The 8,358-nt window shown below is 43.5% G+C and overlaps 1 long non-coding RNA gene across 1 annotated transcript; it reads left to right on the top strand.

Moving 5' to 3' along the window:
• Nucleotides 1–707: 707 nt before the first annotated feature.
• Nucleotides 708–7,536, top strand: LOC131810936 (uncharacterized). The gene is made up of 3 exons (XR_009345775.1): nt 708–1,642; nt 5,685–5,836; nt 7,177–7,536. It is a non-coding gene; the product is annotated as an uncharacterized LOC131810936 (long non-coding RNA).
• Nucleotides 7,537–8,358: the final 822 nt, after the last annotated feature.

The following is an 8,358-nucleotide window of genomic DNA, read 5'->3' as shown; positions in this document are numbered from 1 at the left end:
TTAATGGAACACGACATCTAAACTAATGGTGTACTATATGTTGGTTAATTGAATTTAAGTAAAAAATAAAATATACTTGCTGCTTAAAAAAACCAAAACCAAAAACAAATGTCTTTGAGTGTTAGCTTATTATTCTGTGGAACAAACCCCTACAAGTAGAATTGCTAGGTATATCCTTTTCTGAAGACTCTGAAGTAAAACTACCAGCTTGCTCTCCAGAAGAGGCACATGGCTTTCCATTCCCATTAATGGCAAGTGACAGTGCAGATTTCTCTATGACTATGATGTATAGAAAAAATATTGTGCAAACTACGGACGTTCTAGGGGTCTGTGGTTAAGTTGTATGATGTGTCCCCAAAGGTTCACAAACATAAACCAGGAAAAATAAGGTCTTCTCGGGAGTTGCAGAATAGGTATCCCAGTGTGGTCTTTTGGAAACGCACGTCCTATTCCTTCCTTAAGAAGGATTGGAAAATCTTGAAACGAACGAACAAAAAGAAACACCCACAAACAACAGCAACAACAACAACAGAAGTATTGGAAAGACTCTAGACAATGTGGAGGGACAAAGAGGGTCAACATAGTTCCTGGTTTTCATGGAACCAGGTTCCATGAAATCTTGGTTCACCCAGTTGTCTTGGTTTACCAGTTAAGCAAACCCCCCTTTCACTCGCAGAAGATTTCCATTTTGGACTACAGATTTTACAAAAATCATTCCCTTTGATTTCAAGCTCCTTCCTTCATACAGTCCACGATGTTTTAAGTTCTGTGTTTTGGTGGTTTTGTTATGTGTCAGACATTGTCTTAGGCACTGATGATCCAGTAGTGAACAAAATCAGACATAGTCCCTGCTTTCGGTCTGAAATGTTTCAGGGGAGAACTAGTGATGGTTTAATCACAGAAATCAATGCAGAAGTGCAGCAGTGGCGAAGGTTACAAGGGAGAAGTGCACGATTCTAAGAGCATTTATGTAACAGGAAGATTTGATCTTCTTGCAGAAGGCAGGGATGAATCCAAAGGGAAGTAATGCTTTAGCTGAGATCGGAAGGATACTTTGAATTTACCCAGGGGGAAGGATCAAGTGAGAGCATGTAAGAAGACTGACAAAAAGGAAGCAGGTACAGACAAGGATGTGAAAGACGTTTCCTGTAGCCGCAGTGGAGAGGATCAGGGGAACTTGGAGTGAGATCAGAATGGAGACCCCACCCAGCATCCCCTACACCTCTGTTCCTTCCCAACAGAATCCCCATTTTGTTCAGGAATGCAGACAACCCCCAACACAGTGCTCTGCCTTCGGGGACACTAACTTCACTCCCAGTGTAAAGGGGTCACTCCCTTAGACTTGTGCCCTGATTCTTGCAACTGAGAAGAGAAGGAAAGTTTCCCGTGGACTTCCAAGGAAAGTTACCTTGCTCCTAAGAGTGAGTCAAAAGAAAAGATGGTCCTTAATTGTTCCTCTGAGTTTTGTCAAATCTAGATGGGAAGTGGGGGGCAGCTGCAGTCGTCTTCTCCTCCTGAAGATGGAGCCGGCTCCAAGGATGGTGGAGCGGACACATGAGAACCTTTCCCCTTGATAAAGGCTGAGGTGCCGAATCAATGTTCCCCGAAGGCCACTCTACCGCAGGACTTCCGGTTACGTGGGGTATGTAATTCCTGAAATTTCTTATTGTTCAATTGAGATTGAGTTCAAGTGTCTCTTACTTGTGGTCATAATGTCATAGCAAGAAACAAGAGACCATGTCTCTTCTTGATTTTTGGAGGTTATGTTAAGAATTGTTTTTTCTCTGCCTTTATCCCAAGATCGATTAGAAGTCATTAGAGAATTTTGAGCAGAGTGCATGATCCAAAGGTTACTTTTGCTGCTGCACGAAGAAATTCTAAAGAGGCAGGAGTAGATGCAAGGAGACCAATTAGCAGGCCTTTCACTTGGGTAGAAAATACAGAGGATCTTTCTCAGCCCTACACAGTTTGGGAAGCTGCAGAATGAAGATCATTTAATCAACATCACTAAAATTCAGTTTTTTAAAAGATTTTATTTATTTGTTAGAGAGGCAGTGTGCATGAGCAGGGTGAGGAGCAGACAGAGGGACAAGATGGAGAAGAAGGAGCCCAACGAGGGACTCAGTCCCAGCACCCTGGGATAATGACCTGAGCCGAAGGCAGATGCTTAACCAACTGAGCCACCTAGGTATCCCTGAAATTCAATTTTGATGTTGCTATTTTTAAGAATATCTCAGGGGATCATAAAAGATGCCTATGCAGAATGGCCTCCTCTCAAGGGCCAGCATTTTCAATGAACTCTGCACTTGCTTGCATTGCCCTGGATCTCACCCTCTTCAAGGGAGAGCCCTAGAGGTGACATTTGTGAATGGTAGTCTGGATAGTAGGTGGTGATAATGGAGATAGAGGTGGGGAAGATGGGGCAGAAATATTCTAGAAATAATGTTTTGGTGAAAGGATGAATAGAGCCAATAAAGGAGAGAGAGACAGAGACAGACAGACATTGAGGATGAGCCTCAGGTTTCTGTGCAAAAAGAGGAAATGGTGGTTCCATTAGATGATATAGAAAATGCTGGAAGAGGTCCCCCAGTTGGGGGCAGAGGTCCATTCAGAGTTCAGCTGGACATGTTAAGTTGGATGTACTTTCGGATATTCAAGGGGAAGTTTCAAGAAGGTGGAGGATGGTGCTCAGAGGATAGATGGGGTTGGAGTAGTTAACATTCTCATCATGCACATTTTAGGAATTAGTAAAAACTGTGGACAATGAAATGGCTTTGGGAGAGAAGAGACTTAGAAGAGAAGAGGCTTAGGGCCGGGCCTGGAGGAAAAGGGCAGAGGAAGATGAGGCATGCAAAGACCATGGAGAGACTTTTGTCAGAGAGGCAGAAAGAGAATAGAAATGTGATGTGTTATGGGAACAAGAGAATAAAGTATTTCAGAAAATAGATAGTTCACAACGGTTCTGATAACTGTTGAAAAGTCAAAGAAGTATGACAACTAGTCTCCCAAGATGGTCCCCCAATGAGTGATGCCTCCTGAAATTCATACCTTTGTGTGGTGTCCTTCACATTGAATGAGGGGTGGCCCAGTTCAACCGATAAACTGCACGGAAGGGGCACTATGTGATTTTTGAGGTTAAGTCATGTGAATCCTTACAGTGTCCACCTTGGTCTCTTGAAAGGCTTGTTCAGAAGAAGGCCAGTCATGACTTCATGTAAGAAGTCATTTTGCTCTTAGACCATCATGTTGTGAAGAAGCCCAAACTAACTGTGAAAATGACTCATGGAAGGAGACGGGCGAGAGAGAGAGAGAGAGACCAAGCAGAGAGAGAAATACTGGCCAGACCCCAGTTAATCTAGCTATTCTAGCCTGGGAATCAGCCATATCAGGAAAGAAGCCATCTTGAACGTGAAGATGACTTCAGCCCTTGGAGAGACCCCAAGTGAGAACTGCCTAGCTGTTCTCAGTCAATCCACAAGATCGGGAAAGATAAAAATAAATTCTTATTTTAAGCTCCTAAGTTTTATACTGGAACAAAATAGGAATTGAAAAAAAAAAAAAGTCTCTGATTTGATGGTATAGAGGTCATTACTGTTTCTAGGAGCAACAAGGGCAGAAGCCAGATCTGAGTGGGATAAAAAGTGGGTAGAAGCTAAAAAAAGTTAAACAAGTGAACGAGATGCTTTTGGTAAATGTTTAACTGTAGATGAGGAGGAGATAGAAAAGTTTATAGTTAGAAGAGGATATGATATAAAAGAGAGTTTTTCTAAAAGTGGTCTCTATTGTGTCATGTTTAAAAACTCTAACCTCTGAAGTACTTTTACTAAAAATAAGACTGAACCCAAATCTAATGAAATCTTTTGATGTAATTACCAGTTTACCAGAAATGTGAGGTATACAGACACAAGTTATCAACACTGTAAGGATATGATCAACCAAATCAAGAATTTGAGATAATCTTTGTAACAAATGGCCCAAGAAATAAATATTTAGAAAAAAATAAAGGCAAGGAGACTGCTACGGGATAAAAACAACTTGAAACACAACAATAAGATACAATATGGGCATCCTGACTGAATCCTGATTTTGAACAACCCAACTTACAAAGACATCTTGTGACACTTGGGAAAATGGAATATGGACTGGATATTAGATGATATTAAGGGATCACTGTCCATTATCTAGCTATGATAATGGATGGATATAATGTTTTTTGAAATTTCTTTTCATCTGGAGTTGCATCTTGATACCTAAGATTGACTCTAAAATATGTTCATAAACTCGTGACAGTTGCTGAGGCTGGGTGATGGCTAAGTGGAAGTTCCTTACACTAGTTTCTCTGCTCTTGAGTACATTTGAACACTTCTATAATCACAAGTGTTAAAAACTCTACTGAATCATATTCTTCATTCTATTGAGGATTTATGGACAACATAGGATAGGTCCTTATTGATGCAATTATTCTCCAAGCAGGATATGGGAGACAACCACCATCCTAATTTTTTACTCTAGTGATACTCTACAATGGGAAAAGAAAGCCAAAGGGAAGGGTTCAGTTAAGAGAAGGTGACTAAAAACACAGGAGAGAGGAGGTGTATGAAAGTGTAAGGTTCTGAGAAGGAGGGAAAGGTGGGATTCACCAGACTCAAGGTGAAGGATGGGGCCAGTGGAGACAGGTGTGTGTGTTTGTGTTTGAGTGTGTGTGTGCGTGTGCATGTGTGTGTGTGTGTGTGTGTGTGTATGTGTTGATTTCTAGAGGAGGAGAGAATTTTCATTGAGTAGCCTCTAAATCCTTGGAGAATTAGGCATTGAGGTCCAATGCTATAAGGTCGTGGGGCTGGTAATTAGGAAATTATAATTTGCAGAGAATAGAAGAGATTTGACAATGTTATTGAGGTGTGTGAAGAGTGAGTTTCCTGGGGACACAGAATAGAATTGCAAGGCGCAGTAGAATTGCAAGGATGATTAGAATAAAGCAATGGCTCAGACACCCTAAGTTGGAGAAGGGCAATGGACGGAGAAAGCTCTGTAGCTTTCTTGGCCCGAGGGATTTCAATTTGTCCAGGGGGCTGCCCTTCGCAGAGTTCTGAGAGGGGATCAAACACAGGGATGGGCACTGTTCAAAGTTACCCTGCCTGTGTTTGCCCCAGGGGCTTCTCATCTGTGGACCACACAGCTACTGGGGGTCTTGTTTGCTGGTTTTCTTGGGGTTTTTTTTTTTTTTTGCAACTTTTGATTCTAGAAATAAAAATGGGCTTTCAGAATCAACCAACCAGCCAACCAACACTGTCGAAGTTGGCACTTTGGGGCTAATTGTCTTCCTTTTCATTTAGACTTATTTCCCACAGAGTGTGAGGTAACACTTTCACGTAAATCTTGGTAATTCCCAGGCATAAAGCAATTGCCTTCATTTCCCAGCGGGACATACTAAAGTGGGTTCATTTGTGGTAAGATCGGGAATAGCAGTTTTTACAGTTTAGGTCCTATAAAAAAAAAAAAAAAAACCCTGCCCCCCCATCATAATCCACTCATGCTTTAAAAACGCATCTCAAAAATCAAAAGGACTCTGAATGTCTGGAATGTGCCAGGAAGCTGTGTTAAGACACATCTGATTAGCCAATTTATTTATTATCTAGACAAACTTACCTCTCATTTCTCCTCTTTCATAACTTCCTTAACCACAGACCCTGTGAGTCGCCTGGATGTCAAAGAATTAAGCCTGTCTTGAATGAACAGAAGTAACAGGAGTACGGAGGGAATTTCCTTCTCTTTTCCTGGTCTCCACCGTGATTCTCTGATTTGAATATGCAGTGGCAGAAAAGAAAGGAGAGGCGAGGTGGGTGCTCTGGGGAGGGAGCATAGCCTGAATAAAGACTAGAGGCCAACAGGTCAAGGGGCCCCAGTCTGGACAGCTTGGCTGAAGCAGTGTAGATCGAAGGCGGCTTGGTGTGGGGGAGCTGGATTAGAGAGCCTGAGCGGAGGGGCTTTGAGTGGTGCCTGGGGAAATCCTGAGCCATTTAAATGAGCCATTTAAATCTGACAGACAAATTGGTGTTTTAAGAAGATTTACCAGGCAGTGATGTGCAGGATGAGGGTTGGGGCGGTGGGGGGGGGCAACAGGAGGAGGAGGTTACAGAGGTAGGAGGAGAAGAAAGCTAGGAGAAGAAGGATTCTGCTTTGACTTAGCAAAGAGTGAGCACCTACTGTGTACCTTACCTTGTGCTGGGCACCACAGTCAAGCATTCTTTCTCTCAGTGCGCAGAACCAGCGTCTGCCCTTCTGTCCAAGCCAGGACCTAGCATCCTTTGGCATACCTTCCTCTCTTTCCCCACGGAGCAGTAATCAGGCTGTCCTGTCCATGCTGTGCTCCTGCAGGTCTGCTCTCCCTCCTCCCCACTCCCTTTCTCCTGCTTCTGCAGCTGAGCCCCTCTCCCGGCCTTCAGGTCTCCCTGCCTCCAGCCTCCCCTTTAACTCCTCTGCCTGGCAGCTGTTGTGGGTGGGGATAGCCTTCCGAAACAGTCAGGCCACCTCCTCCAACAGAAACCCTTCTGTGGCCTCCCCATTGCCTTCAAGGTTAAGTCCAAACCCTGTAGCAGAACCAGGAGGCCCTTGACTGGGTCCTGCTTAGCTCTCCTTCCTTCCCAGGGCTCCTGCCTCCCCTCCTGGAATCTCAGGATGTGGCCATGCAAAGATGCTTCCAGTACCTTTTGTCTTCCTTGCAGTGATAATAGCTTCCATTCTACCCCCATCCCCCCTGACTTGTTCTTCAACAATTCATTTAGAGATCCCTTGCTAACAGAAGCTCTTTCTGGCCCCCAGGTGCCTCCTGGGTGCTTTTAAAGAAGTGTCTCTGGCTATTCTAGGGCTTACCACAGTGTGCAGTCACTGGCTTCCTTTGCTCTGCATGGGAGCAAGAGGGCGGGGGCGACACCTTCCTCCTTGCCCAGCACCGTCTTGATGCATAAGGGGTTCTTGGTAAACGGTCATCAAATGGAAATAGATGAATTTATAGGAACCTAGGTGGCAGGAGGCAGAGGGCATTAGTCCCATTTTACAGATAAATAAATCGAGGCTCACAGAGTGTTTTAATAATTTGTCAAAGGCGTCTCAGCCTAGCCTAGAACGCACTTCGGGGTGGCTGAGTTCTTACCTAGGGCTTTTTCCTCTCCCTTGCAGGCACAGAACAGAAATCATCAAAGAAAAGCATCCCATCTAGTGCCTTCGATTCTGGCTGATCATTGGGAAAGCCTCCGGGGGGGCCACTGGGGGAATGAGTATGACAACAGATGAAGAGTCTTTGATAGATTAGTAAGGGATTTCATAAGCTGGAGTATTATTAGCTTTGGAGATTGCAAAAGGCTAGGAGTCCAAATGAACAATTTTCCAACATAATTTGAACATTTATTTCACTGAAGTTATTATTCACAACACAAATCCTCCCCGTTTTCTGAAAGTCGAAGGATACGGTTGCATGTGTTTGTTGCTGTTTTTATTTTATTTTTTTCCTCTCACTCTAATAAATGCTCTTTGCCTATGGTTTTTTTTTCTTTTTCTTTTTTCTTTTTTTTTTTTTTTTTTTTTTTTTTGATTGGGAGAACTGCTGTGCAGAATGATAGATATTGTTCATTTAACCCTAGCATTTACTTTCCCCCTAAACGAGAGCTCTGTTCGTGATTGATCAGACTTCTCCCCCATTTAGCGCCCATGTAAAACATTGTGAAAGATCGGGTCTGCAGCTCGGATAGCATTTTTGCAGCAATCTGTTCAAGCCACAGCAGACACGCCGGCTACCACGGGGGCTCTTAATGAAACGTCGGGGGATATTAGGGGTTTATGGCCTGGAAAACAGTACAAATCAAAACGCGATGCTTCCTGTTTATCTGTTTAGAACATTTTTATTTTCTAAACCTAGCCATGTTCATCTTTTTCTTCCAGCATTTGGGTTTGGTTCTTTACATATTGATTTTCCCGTTGGCTGGCACGCTCCGATGGCGTTGGAGCACTCAGGTGTGCTCTCTGTATGAGCGCTGGCCGGGTATCAGCAACAGAGGCAGCCTCTGTCTTAGACCCCTCAACACAAGGGCCGGGAGAAACTACAGCTCACTGATTAAAAAAAAAAAAAAAAAAAAAAAAAAGATTGCTACACGTCTCTCTCCCCTTTGGGGTCTCCCCTTGGGCCAGCAGGGTTGACCTTTTGTATAAATATTTACATACAAATCTCACCGCAAAAGTAGCACTCTCTTCTTAAATTTTATAAGGAAATGCAGTAGAGTCCCAGCAGGACAAAGTCCATCACAGATGGTTCTCCCAGGGGTCGGGCATTTTTCCTGTGAAGGACCAGATATAAATATCATGGCT

The sequence above is a fragment of the Mustela lutreola genome, chromosome 1 (assembly GCF_030435805.1).
Source record: "Mustela lutreola isolate mMusLut2 chromosome 1, mMusLut2.pri, whole genome shotgun sequence".
Classification (NCBI taxonomy): domain Eukaryota; kingdom Metazoa; phylum Chordata; class Mammalia; order Carnivora; family Mustelidae; genus Mustela; species Mustela lutreola.
Note: the sequence above shows the minus strand (reverse complement) of the source record. Positions and strands in the feature narration are given on the sequence as shown.